Raw genomic sequence first — 14,311 nt, 5'->3', positions numbered from 1 at the left:
TTGCGGAGGGAATAGCTACACTGTTTGTATTCGGTCATGTTTCTGGTAACCTTGCCCTGGTTAAAAGCAGTGGTTCGCGCTTTCGGTTTCACGCGAATGCTGCCATCAATCCACGGTTTCTGGTTTGGGAATGTTTTAATTGTTGCTATGGGAACGACACCATCAATGCACTTTCTGATGAACTCGCTCACCGAATCAGCGTATTCGTCAATGTTGTTGTTGGAAGCAATGCGGAACATTTCCCAATCCACCTGATGGAAGCAGTCTTGAAGCGTGGAATCAGATTGGTCGGACCAGCGTTGAACAGACCTCAGCGTGGGAGCTTCTTGTTTTAGCTTCTGTCTGTAGGCAGGGAGCAACAAAATGGAGTCGTGGTCAGCTTTTCTGAAAGGAGGGCGGGGGAGGGCCTTATATGCGTCGTGGAAGTTAGAATAGCAATGATCCAGGGTTTTACCAACACAATTCAGGGAGTGTTGTTTTCAGATTAGCCTTGTTAAAATTCCCAGCTACAATGAATGCAGCCTTAGGATATGTGGTTTCCAGTTTGCAAAGAGTCAAATAAAGTTTGTTCAGGGCCATCGACGTGTCTGCTTGGGGGGGAATATATACGGCTGTGATTATAATCGAAGAGAATTCCCTTGGTAGATAATGCAGTCGACATTTAATTGTGAGGAATTCTAAGTCAGGTGAACAGAAGGACTTGAGTTCCTGTATGTTGTTATGATCACACCACGTCTCGTTAATCATAAGGCATACCGCCCCACCCTCTTCTTACCAGAAAGATGGTTGTTTCTGTCGGCGCGATGCGTGAAGAAACCAGCTGGCTGCACCAACCTCCGTTAGCGTCTCTCGAGTGAGCCATGTTTCCGTGAAGCAAAGAACGTTACAGTCTCTGATGTCTCTCTGGAATGCTACCCTTGCTCGGATTTCATCAACCTTGTTGTCAAGAGACAGGACATTGGCGAGTAGTATGCTAGGGAGTGGTGCGCGATGTGCCCATCTCCGGAGCCTGACCAGAAGAGTGCTTTGTTTGCCTCTTGGTGTGTAATGAGGAGCAAACAAACTCTGCACTTGACACATTTATGAAATTGCGTATTCCAGTTACTAATAAGCATGGACCCATTAATGGGGATCCATAATAAACCCCAGGAAGAATAGCTGCTGCCTTGGCAGGAACAAATGGGGATCCAGAATAAACCCCAGGAAGAATAGCTGCTGCCTTGGCAGGAACAAATGGGGATCCAGAATAAACCCCAGGAAGAGTAGCTGCTGCTTCAACAGGAACTAATGGGGGATCCATATTAAATACAAATATATCAGCAAACCCAACGACGCCGTACACGCTGCCCGCTGAAACCGGGTTCATATGTGAAGAGCACACTTCTCCAGCGTGCTAGTGGCCACCAATTGTGAGCATTTGCCCATTGAATTCGGTTACGACGTCGAAGGACAGCGAGCATGCATATGAGCTTCCCTGAGACAGTTTCTGACAGTTTGAGCAGAAATTCTTTGATTGTGCCAACCCACAGTTTCATCAGCTGTCCGGGGGGCTGGTCTCAGATGATCCTGCAGGTGAAGAAGCCGGATGTTTAGGTCTTGGGTTGGCGTGGTTACACATGTTCTGCGGTTTTGAGGCCGGTTGGACGTACTGCCAAATTCTCTAAAATGACGTTGGAGGCGGCTTATGGTAGAGAAATTAACATAAGATTATCTTGCAACAGCTCTGGTGGACATTCCTGCAATAAGCACACCAACTGCACACTCTCTCAAAACTTGAGACATCTGTGGCATTGTGTTGTGTGACAAAAGTGCACATTTTAGTGGCATTTTGTCCCCCAGCACAAGGTGCGCCTGTGTAATGATTGTCAATCAATCAAACCCCAAACAGCAAGCAATTAGGATGTAGAGGCATTGTGGCTAGGAAAAACTCCCTAGAAAGGCAGGAACCTAGGAAGAAACCTAGAGAGGAACCAGGCTCTGAGTGCTGGCCAGTCCTCTTAAGGTTAGTACCTTTTTAGGAGTAAATGTCATTTGGCTTTTCATAGCCAAGCATTCATAGGTTGAGACAGCAGGTGCGGTAGAGGGAGAGAGACACAAACAGCAGGTCTGGGACAGGTAGCACGTGCTATGAACAGGTCAGGGTTCCATAGCCGCAGGCAGAACAGTTGAAACTGGAGCAGCAGCACGGCCAGGTGGACTAGGGACCGCAAGGAGTCATTAGGGCAGGGAGTCATTAGGGCAGGTTTTCCTGAGGCATGGTCCTAGGGCTCAGGTCCTCCGGGAGGGAGCATACTTCAAATAAGACAGGAGAATTACACCAGATAATACAGACTGACCCCAGCCCCCCGACACAGACTATTGCAACATCATGCTGTTTAATCAGATTCTTCATATGTCCTGTCATGTCAGGTGGATGGATAATCTTGGTAAAGGAGAAATGCTCATTAACAGGGATGGAAACAAATGTGTCCAAAATTTGAGAAATAATATTTTTCATTGCCTGGAAAATTTCTGGGCTCTTTTATTTCTGCTCATGAAACATGGACCAACACTTTATATTTGATATCTTTTTATTTATTTAGCTAGCTTGTAGCATAGTGTTTGATATGCAATGCGATCTCCTCCTAATGAACAGTGTCGAGTGTCCTGACGAGAAGGCAACCTTTTCTAGCTATGCAGCAAAATCGGGCATCTTCAGCTCATTGTTATGGATGTATCCAAATGAATGTCAGTAGAAAACTGCTTAAACAATCGGAAATGCAGCTACTTTGCTGTTAGTCTGACTGCAGAAGTCGTGACTGTGGAACATATAGAACAACTGGGTCGCGTCCATAAATATAGACCTAACCCCAACGACTGGCTCCATAAATATAGACCTAACCCCAACGACTGGCTCCATAAATATAGACCTAACCCTAATAACTGGCTCCATAAATATAGACCTAACCCTAATAACTGGCTCCATAAATATAGACCTGACCCCAACGACTGGGTCCATAAATATAGACCTGACCCCAATGACTGGGTCCATAAATATAGACCTAACCCCAACGACTGGGTCCATAAATATAGACCTAACCCCAACGACTGGGTCCATAAATATAGACTGGGTCCATAAATATAGACCTAACCCTAATAACTGGCTCCATAAATATAGACCTAACCCCAACGACTGGCTCCATAAATATAGACCTAACCCCAACGACTGGCTCCATAAATATAGACCTAACCCCAACGACTGGCTCCATAAATATAGACCTAACCCCAACGACTGGCTCCATAAATATAGACCTGACCCCAACGACTGGCTCCATAAATATAGACCTGACCCCAACGACTGGGTCCATAAATATAGACCTAACCCCAACGACTGGGTCCATAAATATAGACCTGACCCCAACGACTGGGTCCATAAATATAGACCTAACCCTAATGTAAAAATGAACTCTGCAACCGGACAAGGCGGAGTCGTCCGTTATTTCCAAGGTAATGAACGTGGACTTAATGGATGTGTTCCTGCTCCAGGTGTAACGTGACGGCGGAGGGCTGGCAGACAGGGGACTGTCCAACAGAGAGACACAGACAGCTGTCCTCCTCCTGCTCCTTCATCCAGACCCTCCCCTCCACAGCCAACCTCCTCTCCTCCTCACACTCGGCCTTCTCTCCTCTACGCAGCGCCCCTGTCATACCGGTGAGATACTACTTCACTTATTATACCACAGTTGGGATGATGATGAAAAACTGCTGATGATGATGGTGGTGTCATGACGTTGGGACAGTGGTTGTGGTGAGAGTGATATTTCTTTGTATGATTTTTACAGATTTCTTTCAAGTACAAGAAAATACACTGCGATAGGAAAAATAATTAATGCGAGAAAGACATAAAACATACAAATTCATGAACAAACAAAAACTAAAATGGACCAAACAAAAACTAAAATGGACCAAACAAAAACTAAAATGGACATCTCAAGGACTTTGACCCTCAACACAACCTGGACCCGCCCCCACTTACTTCATAGGATCAGTATTACAGTCCCGGAAACACATAGTGTCACACAACCCTGTCATCTCAAACCATCATGGTGATGATGATCAAATCAAAATCAAATGTATTTATATAGCCCTTCGTACATCAGCTGATATCTTAAAGTGCTGTACAGAAACCCAGCCTAAAACCCCAAACAGCAGTGCAGGTGTAGAAGCACGGTGGCTAGGAAAAACCCTAACAATGACCCTAACAACCCTAACAAAACCGTCAATGATATTGATACTGTTGATGGTATTGATGACGATGATCATTGGGATTTGTATTTATCAAAGGAGAAGTTTTGCCTTGGCAGCAGCTAATGGGGAACCTTAAAGGAGAAGTTTTGCCTTGGCAGCAGCTAATGGGGAACCTTAAAGGAGAAGTTTTGCCTTGGCAGCAGCTAATGGGGAACCTTAAAGGAGAAGTTTTGCCTTGGCAGCAGCTAATGGGGAACCTTAAAGGAGAAGTTTTGCCTTGGCAGCAGCTAATGGGGAACCTTAAAGGAGAAGTTTTGCCTTGGCAGCAGCTAATGGGGAACCTTAAAGGAGAAGTTTTGCCTTGGCAGCAGCTAATGGGGAACCTTAAAGGAGAAGTTTTCTATTTTACAACCAAATGTTTGTGGAATGTTTTAGAAGGGTCCAGACACTTTCACATGTTTGAGAAACTTATCCCAAACAGCAAACCACTTCCTTATCCGTATGTGGTATGGGGTCCCTGAAAAACATTAAGAGGCTCCACAACACCCATAATGTCCTTTTAGAAAGCTGTCAGTATAGTGATGCAGGTCTTTAGATGTTGAACACATGATATTGTGTCATTCTGAGCTTCCTCCTCCATGTTATTCTATTTTGTTACCAGTCCAGCGATACCTCTCCGTCCATTCTACAGGTAACTCCCAATACAAAGGAAAACCCATGGATAAATGAGGGAAACAAAGTATATTGAAAGCATGGGGTGCTTACACAAAGGAAGCTCCAGACACTTGTAGAATCTGTTTTGCATTTTTGGCGGCTTGTGGACAACAACAACTATTAGGACGCTTGGTTGGTATTTCCTTTATTTTGGCAGTTACCTGTAGCAGCAGGGAAACGGCTCGAGTCGCACTAAACGGAATATAATATTGCAGATAAAGTTTTGGAATAACACATTTTCATGTGTACAACATCTAAAGACCTGCATCACTATACTGAGAGATTTGCCGTTTCTAAAAGGACATTATTGGGTGTTTTTGGAGGATCTTCATGTGTTTTTCAGGGCCCCCATACCACACAACAAGGATAAGGAAGTGATTTGCTGTTTTGGGATAAGTTTCTCAAAAAAATGTGCTATTACTAAAAAGGTGTCTGGACCCTCCTATAACATGTTATTTGTATAAGAAATTGAGATTTGGTTGTAAAAAAATAACTATTTAAAAAACAATTAGTTCCTGCCAAGGCAGCAGCTACTCTTCCTGGGGTTTATTATGGATCCCCATTAGTTCCTGCCAAGGCAGCAGCTACTCTTCCTGGGGTTTATTATGGATCCCCATTAGTTCCTGCCAAGGCAGCAGCTACTCTTCCTGGGGTTTATTATGGATCCCCATTAGTTCCTGCCAAGACAGCAGCTACTCTTCCTGGGGTTTATTATGGATCCCCATTAGTTCCTGCCAAGGCAGCAGCTACTCTTCCTGGGGTTTATTATGGATCCCCATTAGTTCCTGCCAAGGCAGCAGCTACTCTTCCTGGGGTTTATTATGGATCCCCATTAGTTCCTGCCAAGGCAGCAGCTACTCTTCCTGGGGTTTATTATGGATCCCCATTAGTTCCTGCCAAGACAGCAGCTACTCTTCCTGGGGTTTATTATGGATCCCCATTAGTTCCTGCCAAGGCAGCAGCTACTCTTCCTGGGGTCCAAACAAATTAAGGCTAAAATAAAACTGTACGTACAACATTATTACACCGCTACATATCTACAGTACAACATTTATAATACCACCATACATACAGTGTATGTGTCTCTTCACAGCCCCGCTGTTCCAGAAGGTGTATTTTTACTTGCTTTTTAAATCAGGTTACCTGATGTGGAATAGAGTTCCATGTAGTCATGTCTCTATGTAGTACTGTGGAATAGAGTTCCATGTAGTCATGTCTCTATGTAGTACTGTGGAATAGAGTTCCATGTAGTCATGTCTCTATGTAGTACTGTGGAATAGAGTTCCATGTAGTCATGTCTCTATGTAGTACTGTGGAATAGAGTTCCATGTAGTCATGGCTCTATGTAGTACTGTGGAATAGAGTTCCATGGTAGTCATGGTTCCATGTAGTCATGGTAGTACTGTGGAATAGAGTTCCATGTAGTCATGGCTCTATGTAGTACTGTGGAATAGAGTTCCATGTAGTCATGTCTCTATGTAGTACTGTGGAATAGAGTTCCATGTAGTCATGTCTCTATGTAGTACTGTGGAATAGAGTTCCATGTAGTCATGGCTCTATGTAGTACTGTGGAATAGAGTTCCATGTAGTCATGGCTCTATGTAGTACTGTGCGCCACCCATAGTCTGTTCTGGACTTGGGGACTGTGAAGAGACCTCTGGTGGCATGTCTTGTGAGGTATTAAATGGTGTATTTGTTATGGTTCCCCATTAGTTCCTGGCAATACAGCAGTTACTCTTCCTGGGGTCCAGCCATATTATATACACATTTAAAATCATTACAATACATTTCACAACACATTGTGTGCCCTCAGACCACTACTCTACTATCACGTGTCTATGGGGCGGCAGGTAGGTAGCCTAGTGGCTAAGACTGTTGGGCCAGTAACCAAAAGGTTGCTGGTTCGAATCCCCGAGCTGACTAGGTGAAAAATGTGTCTGTGCCCTTGAGCAAGGAACTTGACCATAATTGCTCCTGTAAGTCGCTCTGGATAAGAGTGTCTGCTAAATGACTACAATGTAAATCACAAACACAAATTCCATGTGTGTGTTATCAGATGTGTATGCTTGTGCCTGTGTCGGTCTCTTCACAGCCCCGCTGTTCCATAAGGTGTATTTTTACCTGCTTTTTAAATCTGATTTTACTGTTTACATCAGTTACCTGATGTGGAATTGAGTTCCTTATATATGGCAAGAAAAAGTATGTGAACCCTCTGGAATTACTGGGATTTCTGCATAAATTGGTAATAAAATTTGATCTGATCTTCATCTAAGTCACAACAATGGACAAACACAGTCTGCTTAAACTAATAACACACAAATTATTGCATTTTTCTTGTCTATATTGAATACGTAATTTAAACATTCACAGTGTGGGTTGGAAATGGTATGTGAAACAACCCTAGACTAATGACTTGTCCAAAAGCTAATTGGATCAGGAGTCAGCTAACGTGGAGTTCAATCAATGAGTCGAGATTGGAGATGTTGGTTAGTTGTTCATCAGTCCACGGTAAGACAAATTGTCTATAAATGGAGAAAGTTCAGCACTGTTGCTACTCTCCCTAGGAGTGTCCGTCCTGCAAAGATGACTGCAAGAGCATTTTATTTAATTTTTTCACCTTCATTTAACCAGGTAGGCCAGTTGAGAACAAGTTCTCATTTACAACTGCAACCTGGCATTGCGACACAAAGAACAACACAGAAATACGTAAAGAGTCAATAACACAATAGAAAAATATAAGTACAGTGTGTGCAAGTGTAGAAGTGTCGGGAGGTAAGACAATAAATAGGCCATAGTGGCAAAATAAATCTAATTTATCATTAACACTGGAGTGATGGATGTGCAGATGATGATGCAAGTAGAGATACTGGGGGTGCAAAAGAGCAAGAGGATAAGTAACAATATGGGGATGAGGTAGTTGGGTGTGCTATTTTCAGATGGGCTATGTACAGGTACAGTGATCGGTAAGCTGCTCTAACAGCTGATGCTTAAAGTTAGAGAGGGAGATATGAGACACCAGCTTCAGAGAGTTTTGCAATTCATTCCAGTCATTGGCAGCAGAGAACTGGAAGGAAAGGCGGCCAAAGGAAGTGTTGGCTTTTGGGATGACCAGTGAAATATACCTGCTGGAGCGCATGCTACGGGTAGGTGTTGCTATGGTGACCAGTGAGCTGAGATGAGGTGGAGCTTTACCTAGCAAACACTTATAGATGACCTGGAGCCAGTGAGTTTGGCGACGAATATGTAGTGAGGGCCAGCCAACGAGGGCATACAGGTGGGTAGTATATGGGGCTTTGGTGACAAAACGGATGGCACTGTGATAGACTACATCCAGTTTGCTGAGTAGAGTGTTGGAGGCTATTTTGTAAATTACATTGCCGAAGTCAAGGATCGGTAGAATAGACAGTTTTATGAGGGTATGAGGGAAGGATGCTTTGTTGCGAAATAGGAAGCCGATTCTAGATTTAATTTTGGATTGGAGATGCTTAATGTGAGTCTGGAAGGAGAGTTTACAGTCTAACCAGACACCTAGATATTTGTAGTTGTCCACATATTCTATGTCAGAACCGTCCAGAGTAGTGATGCTAGTCGGTCGGAGGGTGCGGGCAGCAATCGGTTGAAGAGTATACACTTAGTTTTACTCGCATTTAAAAGCAGTTGGAGGCCATGGAAGGAGAGTTGTATGGCATTGAAGCTCGATTGGAGGTTTGTTAACACAGTGTCCAATGAAGGGCCAGAAGCATACAGAATGGTGTCGTCTGCGTAGAGGTGGATCAGGGAATCGCCAGCAGCAAGAGCGGCATCATTGATATATATATGCAGAGAAAAGAGTCTGCCTGAGGATTGAACCTTGTGGCACCCCCATAGAGACTGCCAGAGGTCCGGACAACAGGCCCTCTGATTTGACACACTGAACTCTATCTGAGAAGTAGTTAGTGAACCAGCCGAGGCAGTCAGTTGAGAAACCAAGGATTTTCAGTCTGCCGTTAAGAATGCGGTGATTGACAGAGTCGAAGTCCTTGGCCAGATCTATGAATACAGCTGCACAGTACTGTCTTTTATCGATGGCGGTCATTAAAGGTGAGTATTTGCCCACTGAAGCCGTTATGACGCAGAACTGCAGTCAGGTCAAGACCCTGGTGGGGACAGATGAGCTTCCCTGAGACGGTTTCTGACCATTTGTGCAGACATTGTTCGATTGTGCCAACCCATAGTTTCTTCAGCTGTCCGGGTGGCTGGTCTCAGATGATCCTGCAGGTGAAGAAGCTGGATGTGGCGGTCCTGGGCTGTCCTGGTTACATGTGGTTGTTGAGGCCGGTTGGACGTACTGCCACATTTTCAAAAATGTCATTGGACTTATGGTAGAAAAAAGAACATTAACTTCTTGCGGCGAGCCATCCCGGATCCAGGATCGTGAATACAGCCTCAAGCTCATTACTGTGCGTCACGTTTAGCTACTAAAAAAACCTGTATCCAGGATTGTGTAAATCTATCCGCAAGCTCATTAGCAAAACTAGCAGTTAGCATTTAGTGTTAGCATTTAGCATTAACATTTAGCGTTAGCATCAGCAGGCAACATTTTCACAAAAAACAGAAACATTCAAATAAATAATTTACCTTTGAAGAACTTCGGATGTTTTCAATGAGGAGACTCTCAGTTAGATAGCAAATGTTCAGTTTTCCTGAAAGATTATTTGTGCAGGAGAAATCGGTCCGTTTGGTGGCGTCACGTTTGGCTACCAAAAAAAAAAACGAAAATTCAGTTATCCAAACGCCGAACTTTTTTCCAAATTAACTCCATAATATTGACTGAAACATGGCAAACGTTGTTTAGAACCAATCCTCAAGGTGTTTTTCACATATCTCTTCGATGATATATGGTTCGTGGAAGTGTCCTTTCCCCTCTGAATCGCATGGCAAAATGCATGCAGCTGAAGATTGCGCAACAATTTAGACAAAGGACACCGGGCGGTCCCCTGGCAAATGTAGTCTCTTATGGCCAATCTTCCAATGATATGCCTACAAATACGTCACAATGCTGCAGACATCTTGGACGAACGTCAGAGAGCTTAGGTTCATTCATCACACATTCACAGCCATATAAGGAGATATATTATGAGACGATGGGAAACAGAGCCTCAAAAATTCTGCTCATTTCCTGTTTGAGGTTTCATCTTGGTTTTGCCTGTAGCATGAGTTCTGTGGCACTCACAGATAATATCTTTGCAGTTTTGAAAACGTCAGAGTGTTTTCTTTCCAAAGCTGCCAATTATATGCATAGTCGAGCATCTTTTCGTGACAAAATATTGCGCTTAAAACGGGCACGTTTTTTTTATCCAATAATGACATAGCGCCCCCATAGGTTGAAGAGGTTAAAGTCTCTGGCAAAAGCTCTGGTGGACATTCCTACAGTCAGCATGCCAATTGCAATTCTCCCTCAACTTGAAACATCTATGGCATTGTCCCCAGCACAAGGTGCACCTGTGTAATGATCATGCTGTTTAATCAGCTTCTTGATATGTCACACCTGTCAGGTGGATGGAATGTCTTGGGAAAGGACACATTTTTTGACAAATATGCTTTTTGTGTGTATGGAACATTTCTGCGATTTTTATTTTATTTCAGCTCATGAAAAATGGGACCAACACTTTACATGTTGTGTTTATATCTGTGTTCAGTGTAGTACTTTGCGTTTCCCATAGTCTGTTCTGAACTTGGGGACTGTGAAGAGACCTCTGGTGGTTGTCTTGTGGGGTATGCATGGGTGTCTGAGCTGTGTGCTCGTCATTTAAACAGACATCTCGGTGCATTCAACTTTTCAATACCTCTCATAAAGACAAGTAGTGATGAAGTCAATCTCTCCTCCACTTTGAGCCAGGAGAGATTGACCTCCATATTATTAATGTTAGCTCTCTGTGTACATCCAAGGGTCAGCCATGCTGCCCTGTTCTGAGACAATTACACAATTCCTAAGTCCCTTTTTGTGGCTCCTGACCTCACGACTGAACAGTAGTCCAGGTGCGACAAAACTAGGGCCTGTAGGACCTGCCTTGTTAATAGTGCTGTTAAATAAAGGTGAAATATATATATATATATATTTTTTTTTAAGCGATAGAGGAAACCAAGTCTGGATTTAACTTTAGCCTGCAGCTTTAATATGTGCTGAGAGAAGGACAGTGTACCATCTAGCCATACGCCCAAGTACTTGTATGAGGTGACTACCTCAAGCTCTAAACCCTCAGAGGTAGTAATCACACCTGTGGAGAGAGGGTTATTCTTCTTACCAAACCACATCACCTTTGTTTTGGAGGTGTTCAGAACAAGGTTAAGGGTAGAAAAAGCTTGTTGGACACTAAGATAGCACAACATCTGGGGAGGGGCCAGCTGAGTATAAGACTATCATCTGCATATAAATGGATGAGACAGCTTCCTACTGCCTGAGCTATGTTGTTGATGTAAATTGAAAAGCGCGTGGGGCCAAGGATGGAGCCTTGGGGTACTCCCGTGGTGACAGGCAGTGACCGAGACAACAGATTTTCTGACTTTATACAAACCAGGCCAAAGTCCCCTCAGAGACACCAATACTCCTTAGCCGACCCACAAGAATGGAATGGTCTAACATATCAAAATCTTTGGCCAAGCCATTAAAAATAGCAGCACAACATTGTTTAGAATCAAGGGCAATGGGGACATAATTTAGGACCTTTTAAGGTTGCAGTGACACATCCATAACCTGAGAGGAAACCAGATTGCAAACCAGAGAGAATACTATAGACATCAAGAAACCAGATTGCATACCAGAGAGAATACTATAGACATCAAGAAACCAGATTGCATACCAGAGAGAATACTATAGACATCAAGAAAGCCAGTCAGTTGATAATTGACAAGTTTTTCCAACACTTTTTATAAAGATGGCAAAATAGAAATAAGTCTATAACAGTTAGGATCAACTTGATCTCCCGCATTAAATAAAGGACAAACCGTGGCTGCCTTCCAAGCAATTGGAACCTCCCCATAAAGGAGAGACAGGTTAAAAAGGTTGGAGATGGGCTTGGCGGTGATAGGGGCAGCAACCTTAAAGAAGAAAGGGTTTTGTGTGGTAGGTTTCAGGAGCTCCTTTAGCACCTCGGACTAAGTGACTGACTGCAGGGAGAAACTTAGTTGCGGGGCAGGGGAAGCATCGGGGATAGTCGCATTAGAAGGGTCAAATGGGAATCCTGACGTAATGAAGTGGTGATTAAAGAGCTCAGCCATGTGCTTCTTGTCAGTAACAACATTAAGGGACATGGGCAGCTGTGAGGATGGTTTATTCTTCAGGTCTTTAACCATTTTCCAGAACTTCTAGAGGTTAGACCCACAGAGAGAGAACTGCTCCTTAAAGTAACTAACTTTGGCCTTCCAGATAGCCTGAGTGCACTTATTTCTCATTTGCCTGAATGAGAGCCAGTCAGCCTGAGTGCACTTATTTCTCATTTGCCTGAACGAGAGCCAGTCAGCCTGAGTGGACTTATTTCTCATTTGTCTGAACGAGAGCCAGTCAGCCTGAGTGGACTTATTTGTCATTTGCCTGAACGAGAGCCAGTCAGCCTGAGTGCACTTATTTCTCATTTGCCTGAACGAGAGCCAGTCAGCCTGAGTGGACTTATTTCTCATTTGCCTGAACGAGAGCCAGTCAGCCTGAGTATGCGTGGCTGAGCCTTTTGCCAAATGCGATTCTTGAGGTGGAGTAACTCTGCCAGATCACGGTCGAACCAGGGGCTGAACCTGTTTTTAATTCTCATTTTCTTCATGGGGGCGTGTTTGTTAACAATACCACTGAAAATATCAAAAAAGAAGGTCCAGGCGTCTTCGACAGAGGGGATCAAGCTGATTCTATAGCAATTTACAGAGGCCAGTTCATGAAGGAAGTTTTTTACGAAACGTCTATGACAAATTAGGACAGGTTGTTTCACTGATCAGCCATCACGAACACAGGCTGTAAAACAGTAATCACTAAGGTCATTACAGAAAACACCAGACTGATACCTAATCAGGGTTATTGAGGATAACATTTTTCTAGATTTTTGGAGTCATACCTTGTGGGGTTGGTAATAATCTGAGAAAGATTTAGGGATCTTTCCCTAAATTGAGACACAAGTTTGTCCAGCACCAGATTATGATTGATGATGGTAGTAATTAGGCACGTTCCAGAGCTTCAACGTTGCTGACACCTGACACCTCGCGTTAACTGTGGAATGCATCCTTGATGATGTTGATGGTTGAGATGGTGAAAATGATGATGCCTGAATTTTTAATAATGTGTGTTCTTTCCCCCAGGTGTCAGGCCCTGGCCCAGCCCCCCTCCCTGTCTCCGCCCCTAACCCTGCCCCCAACCCAGTGCCGGGGGAGGAGCCTGTTGGATATTTGAATATGGGGTTCTCTGCCCCGCCCCCCTCCAGCCCGCTGAGCTCCAGAGGAGTAGAGGACATGTAAGGACAGACGAGAGGCTCTTATTGGCTGGATGTTTCTACGTTATTATTGGCTGTTAACCCTGAAATGTGTGCTGGAACATTTCTGTAGGTCCCACCAGAGACCCCCTACCTGTCACAACCCCAGTATGAGGAGAGAGCAGGACCGTCTGGACTCCTTCCACTCCTGGATCCTGTCCATCATCACCCCCTCTGAGCTGGCTAAGGCTGGCTTCTATTACCTGGGACAGGGAGACCGCGTGGCCTGCTTCACCTGTGGAGGACAGGTATTATACACGTCACCCTTGAATTGCGGTGGCATTTGCAACCATAAGCAATATGTTAAAATGACAAACAGTTACACATCATACATGTTTTTGTTCATATTGTGTTAACCTGTTAGTCCTTAGGGGCAGTATTTCATTTTTGGATAAAAAGACGTGCCCGTTTTAAGCGCAATATTTTGTCACGAAAAGATGCTCGACTATGCTTGGAATTGATAGTTTTGGAAAGAAGACACTCTGACGTTTGGCACTCACAGACTCTGGCACTCACAGATTTTCACTGTGAGTGCCATAGAACAAAATCTACAGGCAAAACCAAGATGTTTGAGTGACCAGGAAATCAACAGGATTTCTGGAGGCACGTTTTCCATGATCTCCTTATATGGCTGTGAATGCGACAGGAATGAACGGACACTTCCTATCGTTTCCCCCAGGTGTCTGCAGCATTGTGACGTATTTGTAGGCATATCATTGGAAGATTGACCATAAGAGCCTACAATTACCAAGTGTCCCGCACGGTGTCTGCGTGGAAATTGGTGCGCAAAAGTCAGGTACCAGTATTTTTCCATCCGAATCAGAGAAGAATGCACGCTTCCAGGGAAGGCATTTCAATGAAGAGATATATGACAAAACACC

General features: G+C 44.0%; 1 pseudogene across 1 annotated transcript in view; it reads left to right on the top strand.

Moving 5' to 3' along the window:
- The window catches only part of LOC118373087 (baculoviral IAP repeat-containing protein 2-like), a 63,372-nt pseudogene that overhangs the window by 10,490 nt on the left and 38,571 nt on the right, over window positions 1-14,311 (top strand). Inside the window, exons 3-5 of the transcript XR_008146740.1 lie at window positions 3,526-3,691; window positions 13,261-13,412; window positions 13,504-13,678. The product of XR_008146740.1 is annotated as a baculoviral IAP repeat-containing protein 2-like (transcript). The remainder of the gene's footprint in view (window positions 1-3,525; window positions 3,692-13,260; window positions 13,413-13,503; window positions 13,679-14,311) is intronic.

The sequence above is a fragment of the Oncorhynchus keta genome, chromosome 11 (genome assembly GCF_023373465.1).
Source record: "Oncorhynchus keta strain PuntledgeMale-10-30-2019 chromosome 11, Oket_V2, whole genome shotgun sequence".
Lineage (NCBI taxonomy): Eukaryota > Metazoa > Chordata > Actinopteri > Salmoniformes > Salmonidae > Oncorhynchus > Oncorhynchus keta.
The sequence above is the reverse complement of the archived record's forward strand: the minus strand, read 5'-3'. Positions and strand labels throughout refer to the sequence as shown.